The sequence below is a fragment of the Chamaea fasciata genome, unplaced genomic scaffold, assembly GCF_029207755.1.
Source record: "Chamaea fasciata isolate MVZ Bird 193981 ecotype frontalis unplaced genomic scaffold, bChaFas1.0.hap1 SCAF_2, whole genome shotgun sequence".
Taxonomy (NCBI): domain Eukaryota; kingdom Metazoa; phylum Chordata; class Aves; order Passeriformes; family Sylviidae; genus Chamaea; species Chamaea fasciata.
In genome coordinates this window covers 38,143,705-38,158,865 of record NW_027094087.1, presented here as the reverse complement: position 1 = coordinate 38,158,865, position 15,161 = coordinate 38,143,705, and the positions used below count along the sequence as shown (strand labels likewise).

The 15,161-nt window shown below is 43.5% G+C and overlaps 1 protein-coding gene and 1 long non-coding RNA gene across 3 annotated transcripts in view; one reads left to right on the top strand and one right to left on the bottom strand.

The window, feature by feature from the left end:
• Nucleotides 1–15,161, top strand: part of MAML2 (mastermind like transcriptional coactivator 2) — a 213,315-nt gene that overhangs the window by 37,880 nt on the left and 160,274 nt on the right. The window lies entirely within an intron of this gene.
• On the bottom strand, nt 1,855–7,826 carry LOC136285062 (uncharacterized). The gene is made up of 3 exons (XR_010719351.1): nt 7,704–7,826; nt 6,596–7,596; nt 1,855–3,059 (listed from the first exon to the last, which is right to left on the bottom strand). It is a non-coding gene; the product is annotated as an uncharacterized lncRNA (long non-coding RNA).

Here is a 15,161-nt window from a genome sequence, read left to right as displayed (position 1 = left end):
TGTTAGATCTCATATAGCCCAGTTCTTCCAGTTACACTGGTGACAAGCATTGGAGTTTCCTGTGTGTTTACATTGGTCTGAAGAGAGAATATGTCTCTACAGGCCACAGATGAGCAAAAGTTCTGGGCTCTTTGTTAAAAAGTGGCTTTGCTCTTTCTGCATACTCTTGAAAGGGCTGGGTTTTTGGTTTGGTTTGTGGGGTTTTTTTTTTGTGGGGGGTGGTTGGTTGGGTTTTTGTTTGGTTTGTTTGGGAGGGGGAGTGTTTTGGTTTTTGGGGTTTTTTTTGGTGGGTTTTTTGTTTTGTTTGGGGATTGTTTTGTTTTGTTTTTTAAAGCCACAGGAAATGCAAGCAATTCTGAGAACAAGGTACATCCACCAAAACAAAGTTCTGGAAGAGGGGCAGAGATAAGGAAGTAAGGAAGGATGATGAGGAAAGATGAGGCTGCATTACCACCTTTCATCCCTACAATTTGTATTTAACAGCCTTCCTGTGAGAAGGGGATGGGATAAACTTTGATAAACCATCTGACTCAAACCCTGCATATCCAGGAGGCCATATCAAGGGGTTATAGCTTAAGACAACATTTTAACCATCACTTGGGATGATGTTCAGAGCAGCCTACCCTGCTCCCTTTGCTCCATGTGAAAATCCTGGCCTCAAGCCCAGGAGAATCTCACAGGTTCCATTGTGCAATGAGAGCCCACATGACACTTACCCATCCTATTCCCAAGTCCCAAATGGTAGAAGATGGCCAGGCTGTTCTTCCCACCGCAGCTGGACCACACACTTGGATGGAAAACCTGCCCTATGTACATGCAGGCTCTCCATGGTTTGCTCATCAGCAGGCACTGGGAGTCTGAGGGCAGGGAGTTTGGGTTGTTTTGTTGTTTTGGGAATGCAAGTGACCTCCTTCAGCTGCGTGTCACAGAGGACATGTTTGGGTTGGCTTTATGGTGCAGTAATATCTATAAATTTTCTTTCTTTTGTCAGTTTGTGTCGCAACCTTCATGTTGTTTGAGTGTTCAGGAGGGACCACTGGTGTCTACCAGAGCCATTTGGAAACATTTTTTTTCTCTGTCCTGTCAAAAGTAAAACAGTTTAAGTATGACCAAATATCCAAAACCTCTGACACCATGCAATGGATAAAATAAATATTTTTGTACTATATGAAATCAAGGGAGTCTCAGATCCTCCGTAGCTGACTACATAGTGATATTCGCTTTCTGTGCTTTCTGCTTGTTTGTAAATGTGTCATCTTCAGGAAATATTTCCAATACAGATCTCAAGGCTTACTGTAGGGGCGAAATCCTTCCTTTTGCTTGTATGACTTTGTGTTCTCCTCTTACACAGTGAAGGGGGAGACTGAACAGTCCTCTGCCAGCTGCCCTTGCAGGATAGCGTCCCTTCTTTAAGACCAGACGTCCTACTTGCTCAGGACTGAGCACATTTTCTCCAGACAGACCTGGGCCAGTCTTGCCTTCTGCTTGGTCTTCAGCCTTTCCAGAAAGGCTTACAAAGCCTTGTTGGTTCAGGGCTACAGCACCCATTGGGAAGATACAAAACCATCATCTCATGACCTAGACAAAAAGGTTATTTAGATGTATTGTTCTAGAAATATTTTGAGTTCCAGCCAGACATTTAGGGCCAAATGCTGCTCAGAAGTTTATACAGGCATAACTGCAAGTATGCAAGTCAGTATTTCTCTCAGCAAGCACAAATCTTTTTCCTTGTTATCTATCTTTGAATGCTAGTTGTACCAGAGACCAATGGAGGCTTGAAGATCAATTTTAACAGGAAAATAATCAGAATCAATAATAAAATGGTCATCTTAAGCCTTCCTGCAACAGGCATCTTCTAGGTGTGTGGAGGATAAGAGTTCCCTGACATGTGGACTGGTGTTTTTGTTTAGCCTAATGAGAATTTATAGCAAACATCATGCCTGTCTCTGGGCTGTGACAAGGTAGGGTTGACTTCCTCAGCTCCTTGCAGAGTCTGCAGAAAGCGTAGGATAACAGAAACCCAGTTGTGGTTTGTGCCTTATTTATATGTCCCAATAACTTGTGGGCAGCTTTAAGCTTTCTCCATTTGTATCCTTGGGCAATCCAAACACTACCTGGCCAAATCCTTACCACTCTGCAAGGAGGTTTCTTTGCTCAGACATGATGCCTGTAAGTACCATAGGAACAGATTATGTGTTGATTTTGCCAAGAGCCAGGCAATGCAAGTAGTAGACAACATGAGCCCCTTTTTTGATCTTAGGTACCAAAGTGGTAGAGTGATACATTAGATACTTATAGGCAGCAGTCTCACTATAGTCCAAAATATTTATGAAAAATTAGTAGCCTTTGTAATGGGAATGCCACATAAAAACACCCGAAGCTGCTTGCCCTTCCCAGAGGAACCACTGGAAGCTCTTGACTGTGTTATTCCACTTCCAGAAATGAACAGGATTTGGCCAGCACAGACCCCAGCAGACAGTAGTGTTCCCAAAGCCACCCTGCCCTCACACAGTGCTGCCTCACAGCTGCATTTGTACGGGATGCTCTTTCGCTTCCCTTATCATTCTGAATCGTCTTCAGCAAAGACCTTTCTTTCACAGACCAAAGTTATTCCAGTAAAACTGGGTTTTATTGTCTCACTTGCAGATTTTGTGGACAATTATTCACAGGGAAAATATTTATCTCGTTTTTCCCAATCTCATTTCTACACCTGCCAAATCGCCTCACCCTTTCCAACTCCTTCTAATGCCCATGAAGATCCCATTGTATCATTTTGGTCCATTTTGTAAGCTAAAGAATGTATTGGACTGGGCAGGTCTGGATTTACTGCCAACTATGACAGCTAATTCCAATATCTGCTAGTATCTCTGGGACAATATAATGTTCTAATCTTAACCAAAATGGCATCAGGCTTCTGGCATGGCTCTGTCATGGTTAGTGTCATAATTAGGAAAAGGATTTACTCCATAATGACCAACTTCGTTTGTTTTCTTGCAGTGAATTCATACATTTATGATGGCAAGCTCTAAGAATAATATTTCTCTGTTAAACCAGCAGCCCTGAAAGAGAGAAAGTAGAAATCTTAAGTTTGTTCAAAAACAACTGACCCCATCATGTCTGTGAAGAAAAAATATTGTGAACATTTAGTCAATGTGTAATACAGCTTCAGAAATGTGGCAGTGAATGAATGTTGGATTCTTTTCATTATGTTCTTTCTTAAATCTCCTGGATTGCTTGGGATTTTTTAAGCCAGTCTTATGATTTTGTGGTCCAACAGTTGCATTTTAAAATCTGGATATTTACAGTAATTAATGTAATGAATTTTATGACCTATTTTAAAACAAGTTTTATAAACTATGGATCTTAGGCTGGCTGCCAGATTTTAGGAATATATGGATCTTCTTGATAAAAACTTGCTGTCACTGGAAAAGATTTATGGTTGCAACAAGATATGAACTGATAAGGGTTTAAGTCCAGCCTCTGCAATAAAAGAATTTATGTGCAGTTTCCTCCTCTTTAATCAGTGATTAGAGTAGGAATGTGATGCATTTGAGCCAGTTGGTGCAAACTGTGCTTGTGGGAGTTACTTATTTGACATGACTAGGACTAGTTATGACCTTCACCTAAAGATTTCAGCTGATTCCCCTGGGATTTGAATGAGGCCCTGTGGTCTAATCTGTCCCCTCAGCTGGGGTGCTTCTGTTTCCCACATGCCTGGCTGTAATGCCTAGGGATGCTGAACCTCTTGTTACCCACTGACTTTGACATGAGTTTCCAGCACTCTGAGAAGTTAGGCCCCACAAGGATTTGGTACATGAAAGCACCCTAAACTAGGGCATACTTTGATAATCCTAAGGGCACAAAACAGTTTGGGTAATTGCCTGTGGTGCTCTGAAGTAGCTGCTGTTCCCAGATCAGCTGTAGGCTGGGAGGGAAAGGAGCTGAGCCAGAGTGGAAAAGCCAAGAAAGCTCTACACAGGGAAGGGTCCAGTTTCCAAGCCCTTCCACTGGGACAATGGTGTGAAAAGTCTGGGGCTGCTGCCCAGGGAGGCTGGTCTAAAGGAAAGACTGAATGGCATAAATTAAACATGATCCAGCATTATAATACATGGGGTGAATTCACAGGAGAAGCTCACAAAACAAAAACTGTGAAGGCGTAGAAGTGAAGTCTTGCCTCATTTACAGAAAGCAGAGTTGATGAGTATGTTGAAAACACATGAATGTAAGATTAAAATCAACCAAAAAAGGGGGAGAAGTGCTGTCCCAGCAGCCTGTCCCTGAGTCTGTTTGTGCCTTGTAGCTTGAACAAAGCAAGGCAGCCAGGGAGAGAAGAAAAGAAAGTTGCAAGAAGGACATCTCTGGAGAGATGTACATGAGTGAAAAGAGGTAGTGACCTTTCTTCTCAGTTGACTCTCAAACTGTGTTGTTGGGAAGGCAGGGATAGCCATTATTACTCCATAGATTATAGTTTGGTGTACAGCTATACACCAACTGTGCAAACTAGAGACTTCCCAGGCAGTGTTCTGAAAATCAAATGATCCTTTTACTATCTTTAGTTTTTTCCCTTCTCTTTCACTTGCCTCCTATTCCTCTGTATCCTGTTACTGATTCTGCAAGAAAGAAGGACTCTGACCACATTATTCCCAGCTGGGCAAATCTGGTGGCTTCCTGCTCCTATCCAGATGAGCAAGAAGGCTTTTGATGGCAAGGAGAAAAGTGGAAGGGAGGGGTAGAACAGAACAGAAAACTGCATCTGGAAGGTGGGAAAGGTCCAGGAAAGCACAGTCATGTAAAGAGAATATTTTTTTTTTAGCACAGTGTGCTTTTGCTCAGCGCATAATGGAAAGGAAATCTCTGAGCAACATTATAAACATATCTTCCAGCCCTGGTTATACACACACACATAAATGGCTCAAGTTTCACTCCTGTGGATTATTATTGTATCAGCACAACCTTGAACTATATTTATAGTCTTGTAAGCTGCCGAGTTGCAACCTGCTTCTTGTTTTTTTCTGGTGGCAGCCAGCATGGCCTAAAGGGGTGATTGCAGCTGAGAGTGTCAGTGGAAGAGATTGGAGTCTGGCCACTCACTCTCTGTGCGGCCATAAGCAGTTCCCTGCTTCTCCATACCTCAGTTTCCCCACTGATAATGGCAGGAAGGGTTATTATTCCCAAGGCAATTGTAAGCACTTAATTATAGCTTCTTGTACCTTTGCTGTTGAACACCTGGTGGAAGCCTGATGGTTACAGTAGCTGACTATGTGGGATAGCAACAGCTTCTCCTGAGACCCCCTTTTCAGCCCCTGCTGACTGTGAGACAGAGCTGCAGAGGACTCTGATGTAGGTGCTTGTGTCTCCATGAAACAACCGTGGCCCCATGTTCACTGTGATTTTTGCAGGGCAGACGCATAGGATTAAAAGGCTCCACCATTTACAGAATGACAGATAGGATGCCATGTCTGCATACTTGAGGAAAACGAATTTTCTTTCTGAGACAGGCACTAGGGAAGACTGATTACATCAACCTTTTCTTTTCTAACACAGCTTATACATAGTTACAAAAGGCAAGAATGTACCAAAAAGGAGAGCAAAGGTCTCTCAGTGCTTGCCAGAGCTGTGGGTACCAACAAACAGGAGTGCAGGTCTGAGGAGGTGGTGGCAGATGCCAGAGCTCACCCTGGGGTGGGAAGCTGTGCTGATGAGGCTGGCTGCAGAGTTCACTGATTCTTATTTGTCTAATACAGAATAATCTCACCTCTCATGTGACATGATACTGTTGCCATTGTGCCTGGCCCTCTGGACAGAGCCTTGTTTTGCCAGGGTTCACTTGAAATCTAAGGCCTGAAAGTTCACAACGTCACACAGTTATAACTTCCAGCTCCTAGACTATTGCTAGCTCCTCTCTCTTTTTTCTAGGTTTCCTCTCTCCAAATGTGAAGCCTACAAAAACCCACTCTTCCTATTTCCTGTAACAATTTTTATCAGGTTTGTGATGTGCAGTAGTGTCCACTTTGCAACTTCTATCTCATGGCAACAGAAAAGTGTTCACAAAATTGGTTGATTATATATGGTTATATTAATTTTTTTCTTCTTTTTTTTTCTTTTATTTTGAAACAAATAGCTAGCTCTTTCTTTATTTTCATTCCCCTTAAATCTTCACTCACATCTCTAACCTTAGGGGCTACTCAGACATAGAGAGGGCTTTCCTTTTTCAGCACATTCCTATCCTTCACTGTCCACAAGCCAAAAGATGATGTGATCCTGGCAGCCCAGTTTTTGTGTTGAAAGTGTGCTTTGTGCTAAGGTTCTTCCCCTTGGAGTCTTCTTTGTGCACTCCTCAAAATTGTGAAATCAGGGATCATAACTCAGCAGCTAATTAGAATGATGATAACACCTTAGCCTTGGCAGCTTTCCAGCTCGCCTGACTGCAGCAGTGGGCTCACCTTGGAGTTTGGTCTCATTTCAATTTCCAGGCCCTTGAGTGCTGTGATTATTCCAAAGGTGTAGGTCTCCCACCATGGCCCATTCCAACCCCGCAGCTGGGCTGCTGTGGCCTCCCTCCCTCTCCGAGACCCCAACATCAAGTTCAGCTCACCTCTGCTCCATGGCACACTCAGGGATCACAGGCAAGAAGAGAAATTGAGAAGTTGCAATGGTGTAAGAGGGAGTGCTTTAGGAGACACACAGGCTGCACAGCCCTTTGCCATCACTGGAGGTACCGTGGCTCCTCCTAGGTCACATCCTATACCTTACATCCAGATCAAGAGGAAGAAGAAATTAGAATTGTCCCTTTCAGGAGCAGAGAAGAGCTGAGAAAGAGGAACAGGCACTTTAAACCTAGGAGTCCAATAAAATACTTCCCTTCTCCATTACTACTCATTAAAAAAAAAAAATAAATAAAAAAAAGGCACTACTTGAGCCGTTTCCTGATTGTAGTTTTTTGGGGTGGGACAGGAGAGAGGAAAGGCTGAGTCACAGTTTCTGAGCACTCAGCTCTTCCATAATGCTTCATCACCAAGTATTTTAAAGGTTTTGACATCTGAATGAGTTAAATTTCACCACTTCCTAGTCAGGCCAGGAAAACCTTTGCTGAGTTCATTCACAGATGAAATGGAGCAAGCCTTTAGGTCAGAGTTTTCCAACCTGGATACTTCATGTTAGATACCAAAGCCAGAAATAACTGAAAAATTTAGTGGATTTGAAATGCATTTATCCATGCTTCTACTGCCACAGTAACAAAGAAGTATCTGGATTTATTTTAGATTTAATCAGACTGTGGATTCAGTAGCCTTCTTCTGATCTGGTAACATACCTTCTCGGGCTCCACCAGAATTATCTACAAAAGGCTGAAGAGGAGGCAGATTTGCTACTTTCTGCTGAAGGGAGGCTTTCTCACTCTACAAAGTAGTAGCATCATCCCTTCTGTCCTCTCATCTTCCCTCCCTCTGGTTTTCTGTGTCCAGGACCATGGTAAAAACATTAGAGATATTGGAGCCTTCAGCACTTTCAGCTCCAGAGATGCCTCCCATCAGGTTTTCACTCCTTCTGCTTCTCAGAGCTCTTGCATTGAAGAAGCCAGCCCTTTCCAGTCACCATCTGCACACAGAGGATAAGAAAATTGCCATGAATCTGCACAGCAAAACAATGGCTTGGACACATTCAGGGGAAATCTGTGTGAAACCACCCAAAGTTAAGTGAGTTACCTTGAAACCATTCTGGGCCATGAGCCCTGAGTGAGACTTCAAGGACCTGGAGCACTCCTTGAGCTGCCTGTGTGGCAAGGCTGGGGTGTGCTAACCAGCTGATCTTCACTGAACAATCAAGGCTGCTCACCTGGGCTGGAGTTCTCCAGAGAGCTGCCCCCTTTTATCCACCTCCAGCTTCCTTGCTTGGACCTGCCCCAGCTTGTCCTGGCACAAGCTAAGGTACCCCCATCAAAGTCTGTGCTCAGTAGCTCCTGAGTATTCACTCTGGGCTATACAGGACCAGGCACAAACATTTGGCAGAGTACAAGACCTACTGAGATGTCTGTGTTCTCTTCCTCAAGAGTGTGTCTTGCAGGCAGTGCTGTGCTAAGGGGACTTTTGTGACAGTAGCATATTGCAAGGCACTATGAGTATCTTCAAGGCTCTGGGCTAAAGTTTATTTTGCCTCTGCATCCTGACTGTCTGAGCAGAAAGGCTGGCTTAGCCTGTAAATGTGACTTCACAGAAACATGGCAAAAGACAGAGATACCTTAAGCCAGTAAATGCTTCCAGATGGGGGCATTTCTGGTGAACTTTTTACTTCTGCCTCTAAATGAGGCACTGTTAGCTTTTTACAAAGATTGAAAAGTTTTGAGCCTTAGGTGGAGTTCTTTTTCTTTTTCTTTTTCTTTTTCTTTTTCTTTTTCTTTTTCTTTTTCTTTTTCTTTTTCTTTTTCTTTTTCTTTTTCTTTTTCTTTTTCTTTTTCTTTTTCTTTTTCTTTTTCTTTTTCTTTTTCTTTTTCTTTTTCTTTTCTTTCTTCTCTTTTTCTCTCTGTTTTTCCTTTTTTGCTTTCTCAGTATTTTAAGTTTTCCTCTTTTTTCTCTTTTATTTTTTTTGTGCAAAACAAAGCAGGTAAGAAGAAAACACTGCTGTTTAAAAAATGCAGCTTAATATATTTCTAGAAGCCTGTAAATAGAGAAAAAACAGGCAAAAGAGGGAGAGCAAGCAAGTTTTGACAGTAATAGCAGTGAGCCAGTGGAACATCTTGAAAGGAACTAGCCTTGTCCTAGGAAATTAAAAAGACATGTGTGTAGCTGTTAAAAAGCCTGAGAAAAGTGTCTATGATTCTCAAGCAAAGCAGTCCTGCAGGAGGAAGTTTACAAGATCTAGGAGTAGTAGTATCCGTGACTTTAATCTGGTCTTGGAAATTATTAGTTCTAAGCATGCTGGAAGGAATTAAGACCAAACAAGGGGTTTCAGTTTAGAATTTGAGTCTTTGATGCTTTAAGAATGTAATTTGATTGCATCAAATGGGTCCCAGAGATAGGAACCTTAGTCCATAAATATCACCGAACCACATCATTAAAAAAACTTCAATCTGCACTTTTTTCCCCCTTCTTCATTTTGCAGTGCTAATATTCTTTGGACATAAGAGGCCCACAGCTGAATCAGCAGGGAGATTGATTTCTCTCTCTCCCTTTAAAGGAGGGAAAGAAGGTCCCTTTGGGTCAGGGTTAAGGGCTTGGAAGGGGCCTAATGGGAAAGTTCATCTCACAGCTGCCAGCAGTATATAGTACCAGGCCCATGGATAACAACAGGATGTGGGTTTTGAGCACTGTCAGCTCCTTCATGATATATTTCTTTTTAATTTTCTCCTTTTAAAATAATACACCAGCTAAGAACATTCTTTATTATCATAACAAAATCTCTGCTCCAGTGACTCTGAGACGTTCCTAATTGTTTTCAATCTGTCAGGACCGCTTTCTGTTTGCATTTCTGCAACCACTCAAGAGATTGCTGTAAAGAAAACAAACAAAAAAAAATGGCCTGGGCTAACTGAGGAGTTGGGTAATGGGTTACAGCACTTTCACCTCGCTCAGTGCTGCTGAGCAGTAACCAAAAACTGAATTGGCTGGTAATAACTCGAGTATCAGCTTTGTAACAGGCAATTTCGAGCTGTTGTTAGCACTTCAAGTCACCAAACAGGCACAGTGACAGCCAGTGAGTTAAAAATAAACTCTGGTTATGGTGGAAGGCACAGGGAAAACACGCCATTCACCCAAGTGGCGATGGAAAGTGAAGGGGAAGAATGCACGTAGCTCTTTGCACTGTCATCCTGTGAATGACAAATAGCAGTGCATTTCCCACGGTGAAAAACACATCTGAGCTAACTTTTCATGCTGTTTTCTAAAGAGTGATCTCACTAACGTGAGAGCAGAGTGATTTCTGGGAACAGCCGTATTCTGAGTGGCCGCTGCTGTTCCTACAAGAGCCTGTGATGCAGGGCAGCCTTATACTACCATAGGTGCATCCTCAGCAGCACGCTGTGCTGGTCTTGCTGTCTGATGGAGGGAGGGCTGGGAGCACAGGGGCTGCAGGGCAGGCAGTGCACAGGCAGCCCAGGGCCCCCCGCAGATATCTGCCGGCAGAGCTGGGACACATGGGCCATGGGAGGAGCACCGAGGAATTTTCCCAGCGTTGTTCCCTGCGTGTGTGGGTGTTGCCTCCCACCATGGAGGCAGTGTGCTGTTATTAGTCTGGGTGTTTACAGTGTGAATGGTGGGCCCCCAGCCCAGAGGGAGTCCCTGCTGTACCACAGGCTGTAGGAGAGAGGTGCTACCTTGAAGAGCTGCAGAACTAAGATGGAAGAACGCTGTCCCATTGAGCGAGTGAGCTGAGAACGGAAGGCAGCATTCATGTTGTCTTCTAGAAATGCTGGTGAGATGTCAAGCCTGTCCCTCTTCATTAGTACTACAGGGACCAGCTGTCTGTCTGCAGACAGCTTGGATCTCTTCTTGGGCTTGTGATAGGATGTAATGGTCATGATGACAGGGGCCCATAGCCAGAGAGAAATCTGAACTCAAACCTGGTAGACTTTGAAGGCAACAACAGAAAACAGAGGAGCTGTGGATCAAGTCCATTGAGGTTTATTCAGGATAACCCAGAAAGATGAAGACAGAATTGGTCACTGAGCTCCTCAATCACGTGGTGTTGTAACCACGCATTCCAGCAGAACTGTCCTCCCATAGCTCTCTCTGGCCATCAGGGTTCAATATGTCTCTCAGTGCAGAAGCAGCTGAAGAAGAGTCAGGGGCTGATTTTGCACACTTTAACAAAAAAGCAGAACCACAGGAACTGTCAGTTGGTATGTTTAGAAGGAACTCATCACCCTGGCATCTGGCATGTCCTGAGCTGCTCTCAACTACTGGCACAGAGAAGCTCACACCAAAACCCAGGAGTTCTGACCACCCCTGGAGAAAGGTCTGAGTGAAGAGTGGGTCAGTGGAGAGGATCCAGAGCCACGGGCCTGAGTCAGGCTTTTGTTATGTAGAATGGGAAGAAGGGCCTATGTCAGAAAGGACTTATCCTGCTGGTTTGGAAGTCATGACTCCTTTTGCTTTGCCACAGACTTCCCACATGTGCTTTAAGCACATCCTTCAGCTCTCTTTGGCTGCCTGTGTAAGATGGAAGGTGTTGCCTTACTCTGTCTCACCACAGAGCTGTAAAACATGGTCTATTCCAATTTTCAGGGGCTCCCATAGTCACTTATCCAAGTAACTTAAAAAACTTCAGCTTAAAGCAAACCATCTTTGGGACCCCTGCTTGGTCTCAGTACTTGGGAGGAGCCCACAGTAAGAAAAAGACATGAGTTTCCTGTTCCCCACTGCTGCACAAACATGGCTGAAGAGTCTTTTACTGGGATATGGTTTCCCACCTGTTTTGCACCAACATAAAAAGTTCTGCTAAATGCAAGGCAGCAGTTGGGTTCATGCTTTTCCACAGGAAATGCTGGACACAGAGATAAGCTCGTCCAAGTTAACACTGGGATAACAGCAAATCTTTAGCAAGTAGGAATGTGAAGCGTGGCAACCACCATAGCTATGGGGTATGTGAGGGCTCTGTCACATTTTTTATGGAGAAGCAAAATTGCTTTTCCTCTCACCTTCCTGGGAAAGAGGAGACAGATGGTTAGCTTGATCTGTCAGGAGTGTTCTTGCTACTACTTCTTGTCCTCCCTGTGCCCTTTGGCTGCCTCTGCTCTCTGCAGCAGCGTACAGACATACACGGGGTGGCTGTGGGCAGAGGAGGAGAAAACAAGCTCTAGAACAAAACAGAAAGTATGTTGTCATGCAAACCTCATTAATAATGGAGAGCTAGTGAAGAGAAATGATACAAAAAACAAGATGTTTCTTGTTGGAAAGAGAGGGAACATGCTGCAAAGAGGGAATGTAAAAGGTGATGGCTTTCAGAGTTTACATCACTCTCCATAAAACAAACTTCAGGCTATTTCAGTTACTGCAACATTTAGCCAGGCAGTGGGATGAAAATATTACTTAAAAATAAACAGAGAAATCATTTTATGCTGAGATTTTTTACTACCTGAGATTCTTTTGGTTTTGGGGTTTGTTTTTTTTTCTATTTCAATTTAACATCTCAAATTTTCTTTCTTTCTGCTGGCTCTCCAGAGAATTTAAATTCGTGCTGAAATGATAAGTCCTTTTCTCAGGTAAAGCAAATAAGGCCCATATAGCACTGCTCGGCAAATTCAGGTCTCTTGGAGACATACTGCCAATAGGGACTGCGGCTTGGCAAGTCATTCATTATTCAAGGCCATCATGCTACTTTCTGGCCCTATGGAACAGATAGATTCTTCAAAGATGCAGTACCTGTAACTCTGCCCAAAAGTCTCTGCCATAGTATGACATAAAGTCCTCCTAAGATTGTGATCCATGTGTTCTTTCTCTTTTATGCTGGTCATTACTCTCAGAAATGCATACGAAATTGATTTCCTTTTCATGACATTGTTTTCAAATGACTCTTCTGTTTTCTTCTGCTTGGTTTTTGGCAATCTCAGTGGCTTGGGAGCTACACAAAATAAAATTCAGAGTGTCTCCAAATGTTTCACTGACAAAGTTGTCAGTGCTTGCTCCTCCCTGTGTTTTATTGGGTTTGGATGTAGCAGGGAAACTGCAAAAAAGAATGGGGGCATCAGGGTGGTAAAATTCCAATGCAAGAATATAGTAATCAGAAGAAATTAGATCCTTTTGAGCTTACAGAGGTAGATCCAAGAGCAGAGCTTGGATGCTAAATCTGCTAGTCGTTTGGGATGCTGGGGTTTTTAACTGCAAAATTCAGAAAGAGAACACAGAAGAATCAGTTGCTTTAATATGCACTGCCCTTCTGAACAGCAAAGATCCCAAATAGCAAAACTCTTCCAAAGCTCTCCCCTTGCCTGCAAACAGCACGTTTGCATGCAGGGAGGGGGAAAAATGCAGTCACATTCCTTTCGCACTCCCACTCGCCTCTGAGGTTCTTCCACTTCCTTCCTATGGCTTTTTTTAGAACTGTAGTGTTTTTCTCACGTCCGGCAACAAAGGATGTTTTGTGCTGCTCCTGAGGTTGTTGGTTTCTCTATTTTCTTTTTTTTTTTTTTTTTAAACTTTAGATACATGTTTGAAAATATCACTCATGTTTCTGTGGAAGCAAAATTATTTTCCCTCTGATACTTTACAGATTTGGTCAGTTGCTGAGGACTTGTTTAGTAGATTAAGTTCTCCCACCAGAGTCAACATTTGTATTTTCCTGCTACGTTCTTATTTCCTTGTAAAAAACACCATTCTGCAACCCTAAAGATAGAATGATATTGGGGAGTCAGTGATATTGCAGTGATTTCTCTGCCCTGTTCATGAATAAGAAATGGAATCCAGAATTACCGTGGTGCAGATGAGAGAAGAGCATGGTGTATAAATTGGTTCAGAAAAAGCATGGCTTACAAAATCCACACAGGTCTTGTGTTGTTCCCAGCTAAAAAATCCAGTGAGGAGACAAAGGAGGAGCAGGCCAATAGTGGAATCAGAGAGTCTGCCTGTAGAGACTGCTCTCCCATTTTGCAATAGTGTAACATCATGAAATAAGAGTGGAGATATGCATCCAGGATTAAATCTTTGGGGTTTGTTACATTCTTGTCCCCAGTCACTGTAGCTGGGTCTTTGTCACAGTGACAAATTGACTGTGGTCACACACAGTGACATTATTCACTTTGGGAAGTAAAACTCCAAACATCAGTCATTGCTGTGTCAGAGACCCTGGATATTGGATATTCAGGCATTCAGTGTTTCCAATTTATTATAATTTGTAGGCAACAAGACAAGGTGGGGAGAAAGCCCTAGACAGCCTGGAATTATATAATAAATCTCCAAAAGCCCTAACATAATCTTTAAGACTACCTTCAGTTCCTCAGACAGGGAGCATGAGTGATACAGTGAACCTGATTCTGACCTTTTGCTCAGCAGTGCTGCACAGGTATTATTACACTGTTAGCTTTGGTTTCTGTGGGACTCGGTTCGTAAGAGTCTCAGAAAGGAAAGATTCAGTGAAAAAACATAAGGACTGCTATCTCAGCGCCTGCTTCATCTCAATAGGCAGGGTGAAGCAAAGAGAAAATGAGAGGTTGTGAGTCTCCACTGCCTGGTGTGGGAATTGCTCCTGAGTTGTGGAGATGGGGCTAGAGAGAGGTACCACACACACTGTCACTGCAGACATCCTTTGTACTGCACATAAAATAAGAAATATCCACACACGTGCTACCTGCTGGATGTTTTCTTCAGATTCCTAAGAAATACCAATACCAGCTCTCCTGAAAACAGTCAGCAAAATGCAGGAACCTGCTGGAACTCTTAAAAAGTGAGCCCTGATTAAGAAAACTGATGGCTGCTTTTGTGGCATGTCTGGCTTCCTATGCCTGCTGCCAAGTTTTCCAGAGTGGAGGGAGGAATTTTCCCTGATTACATTGCCAAAGCCTTGCAATAGTCTTGGAGCCTGCTTTGGTTGGTGTGAGCCATTGGACGTGCTGGGGAGTCACAATGCCACATGCACAAAGGGGGGGAACCTGTGCAGACCATGGATGTCCTTGTGACTTGCTGACAGCTCAGCTGTGGCTCTATTCCCTGTCTTCTCCCCTAACACTGGGCTGAATGGAGGGAGAAATGACAGATCTAAGTGACTTGAGTTGCCCCTTGAGTACCACCCTCACTCTGAAAGTCTGGCTCTAGCAATTTGTGCTGTGGTGCCATCAATCCCCACTTTTCTGCTAGATTATTTCTTCCCAGCCTTCCAGAAAGCAACACATACCCGAGCCACAGGCATCCCAGCAGCCCAAGGCCGAGACAGACACATGGAGGCTGTTTCATGCTAAGATGCCAGGCAGTGAACTGAGATGCCCGAGGCATGTTTGCTTGTTTTATCCACTGGTTTGGATAGGGGCAGCGGTTCTGACAGAGTCAAACACCCAGGGTGGTAAATATCTTGAACAAACACATCTGTTTACCAAAAGTGAGTCCGTCTTCCATTGGGTTTGGCTAACATGAGCTAACAAACTTGATTTAACCTCAGCCTTTTATTCAGGGTAGGCACAGCAACTTGCAGCTGCTTCTGTAGAGACATTTTCTCTAAATGGCTGGGTGGGAAAGCACTGT